The sequence below is a fragment of the Piliocolobus tephrosceles genome, chromosome 6 (assembly GCF_002776525.5).
Source record: "Piliocolobus tephrosceles isolate RC106 chromosome 6, ASM277652v3, whole genome shotgun sequence".
Lineage (NCBI taxonomy): Eukaryota > Metazoa > Chordata > Mammalia > Primates > Cercopithecidae > Piliocolobus > Piliocolobus tephrosceles.
Window position 1 is genome coordinate 4985706 of NC_045439.1, and position 3656 is coordinate 4989361.

Genomic DNA, 3656 nt, shown 5'->3' on the forward strand with positions numbered 1-3656 from the left:
GAAGTGCATGGGTGCGACCTTGGCTCACTGTAATGGCCTCCCAAAGTGTCGGGATTTACAGGCATGAGCCACTGCACCCGGCCTATTATTATTATTTATTTAAAAAAATATTTTTGATTCTCAGCTAGTTGACTCTGAGGATGCAGAGCTATCTGCAGATACAAAGGGCTGGCTGCATATCCTCCCATGGCTTATGTGTGCCAGGAATATGCTTCCAGTGTTGGCCTGATCCCTTTCTAACAGACAGGGAAACAACTGGCACCCTCAAATTTGGTTTTTGAGGAGAGTTTAGGAGAGGGACTAACAGCAAAGGCACTGAGAAACCAACAGGGGCTGCTGCAGTTCCCCAAGTAGGCACCGAGCCACAGCCCTGCTATCCCCAGGTCTGGAGGGAGATGGAGCTGCGTGCAGAAAGCTGCCCAGCTGGTCTTATGCAAGCCCACGTGGTGCTGTCGAAGGGTCCTGGGACTAAGATTCCTCACCTGGCCCTTCTCAGCCCTACGGCCTCCTGCCTGGGCTCCTGCTGGCCAAGTCCCAAGCCCTCCCACAGGGCCCAAGGAAGAGAGCTGTGGCTGGAGAGTCCCGACGACCACCTGTCTCACAGGGCAGAGAGATGCAGAGGTGACCATAGGTGTGCAGGGACAGGGGAAATGCAGTGCATGTCCCAGCTTTGTGATAGCATCTTCTGTTCCAGAGAAAATGTCAATTTGGTCATATAGCAATATTTCCTTTATGAGTGCTTTTTTTCCTGTTTTAAATAGGACAGTTTTCCCTATCCTAAGATTATGTAACATCACGAATACATTATTTTAAAAAATTGTATATACATATACAATTTGTCATATATACACACAATTTATTATATATATGTATGCGTGTATATGTATAATTTTTAATTGCGGTAAATTAAAAATCCCCAGAGCTGTCCTCATCTTACAAAACTGAAACTCTGCACCCATTAAATTGCTCTCCACTCTCCCTTCTCTCTCTGCCCCCACCCATGGCAACCAGCATTGTACTTTCTGTTCCTATGAATTTGACTACTTTAAGTACCTCATGTAAGTAGAATCATACTGTGTTTGTCCTTTTGTGTCTGGCTAATTTCACTCAGCATAATGTCTTCAAGATTCACCTGTGTTGCAGCTTGTGTCAGGCTTTTATTCCTTTTCATGGCTTAATAATATTCCGTTGTATGAAGAGACCACATTTTGTTTATCCATTCACCAGTCACTTGGGTTGTGTGTTAGGCCGTTCTTGCATTGCTATAAAGAAATACCTGAGACTGGGCAATTTATAAGAAAAAAGGTTTAGCTGGCTCCTGGTTCTGCAGCCTGTACAGGAAGCATAGTGCCAGCATCTGTTTCTGGGGAGGCCTGAGAAAGCTTTTATTCATGGGTGGAGGTGAACCAGCAGCGAACATGTCACACAGTGAAAGCCGGAGCAAGAAAGAGAGTGAGGGGTGGGGGATGCCACACTTTGTAACATCCAAGTCTCACAAGAACTCACTCACTATTGCAAGGGTATCACCCAACCATGAGGGATCCGCCCCCATGACCCAAACCCCTCCCACCAGGCCCCACCTTCAACACTGGGGATCACAATTCATCACGAGATTTGGGCAGGACATTCAAACCATATCAGGTTGCTCCCACATTTTAGCTACTGTGAACAATGCTGCTGTGAGCATGAATGTACAAATATCTCTTCAAAAACCCTGCTTTGAATTCTTTGGGGTATATACCCAGAAGTAGAATTGCTGGATCATAAGGCAATTCTATTTTTAGTGTTTTGAAGAACCTCCACACTGTTTTCTATCACACCATTTTACATTCCCACCAAACTGCACAAGGGTTTCAATTTCTCCACATCCTCCCCAACACTTACCGTCTGCCTTTCTAAAAAATATAGTAGCATCCTAATGGGTGTGAGGTAGTGTCTTGTTGCAGCACACAGATACTATTCTATGTAATTTTCTAAGAGTTAGAGCAGTTTGTTGTTCATATTCAGGTCTGTATCGACGGGCTACTTATTTCTGAGGATTGCGTGGGATTCCTCCACTGTGCTTTTCTCCTCATTGGTCCCCACGAGATTTATGGAGCAGCCCTCCATTCCCGCTGATGACTGACAGTCCCTCCGCTGCAAGCCGCGCCCTCACATGCTGACGAGCCTCTCTGCGGGCTCTGCTGTATCCTGCAGTCTACCTGTATATTCTGCGTGTTGCTGGGCCTCCTCATTCTGACTCTAAGTCGCTCTGTTCCCTTATGTTGGACTTGGTAGAATGTTTTTTCCAAAGGTGCCAGCCCCTATCTTTCTTTCCCCCATGCTCTTTCCACAGTGTGATCTTGGGACTTCTTCTATCAAATGGGGGTTCATGCCCCCTACCTGGAGCCAGGCAGGCTCCTGTGACTGCCCAGACAAATGGAATTTTCAGAAGTGATGCTCTGTAACTTCTGAGGCTTAGCTGTCACAATGCCACACGTGGATTCTCTTGGGATGCTCACACAGAGTGCAGGCTGACCTGTGGTCAGGAAGCCAGGTTGCCTGGAGAGATACCATGTGGGTATTCCAGCTTCAGGCCTAGGGAGTTCCCAGCAGACAGCCAGCCAAGGCCACCAGAAATGTGAAGCCCTCGAGGTGACACCAGCCCGGCAGCCATCTGACTGCAACTTTGAGAGAAACGTCAAGCACGAACCATCCAGCAGAGCCCAGTCAGCTTCCAGAGCTCCAAGAAATGATGATAACATACTTGCTGTTGGTTTAAGCCACTGTGTTTTGGGGTGATCCATTGCATATGAATAAATAACAAAAACACTGACCTTATTTTTCTTCATAACACCTTCAAACTATTTAATGTTGACTTATTATTACCACCCAAAGCTTATGTGTTTATTATTGTTCTCCCCTAAGCTGAGTGTGAGCTCCATTTGGGTGGGATTTTGCTGGTACTGTTTCCCGTGGAGCAGGAATCATGACTGGCTCATTTTAGGCCTTGAATAAATATTTGTCAAAGGAAGGAGTGGGAGCATAATGTCTCTCCAATTATTTCTTCTCCAAAATTTCTCCTGGCTACGCCTGGTCCTACTCTTTCATGTGAATGCTAAGATACACTTGTAAATAGCCCTCTTGGGATTTTGTGTGGAATTGCATTGAATTTAGAGGTGAATCTGGAAAGACCAACAGTAAGCAAACTCCTGCAACCAGTGGAACTTTTAAGTGGAATCTTCTCTGGGCCTTCAGGGTATTCCATACAAGAATAGTGCTTTGTGGTTTCTGGTTCTGTATTGTCCTTAGAGGAGGATGGGTCCCCACTGGGATGGCTGTGAAGGTCGGGGTGCAGCCACAGGCAGGGGTGGTTAGAGAGGGCTCAAGTGCTTTCTCCAGGGAGGGTGCTGGGAGGCTGGGACATGTAGTACACATGGAGCAGAGCCTGGTGCTGTCCTCACTGCTGTGCACGTGGAGCCGGAGCCTGGCGCTGCCCTCGCTGCTGTGCACGTGGAGCCGGAGCCTGGCGCTGCCCTCACTGCTGTGCACATGGAGCCGGAGCCTGGCTCTGCCCTCACTGCTGTGCATGTGGAGCCAGAGCCTGGCGCTGCCCTCGCTGCTGTGCATGTGGAGGTGGAGCCTGGCGCTGCCCTCGCTGCTGTGCACGTGGAGGT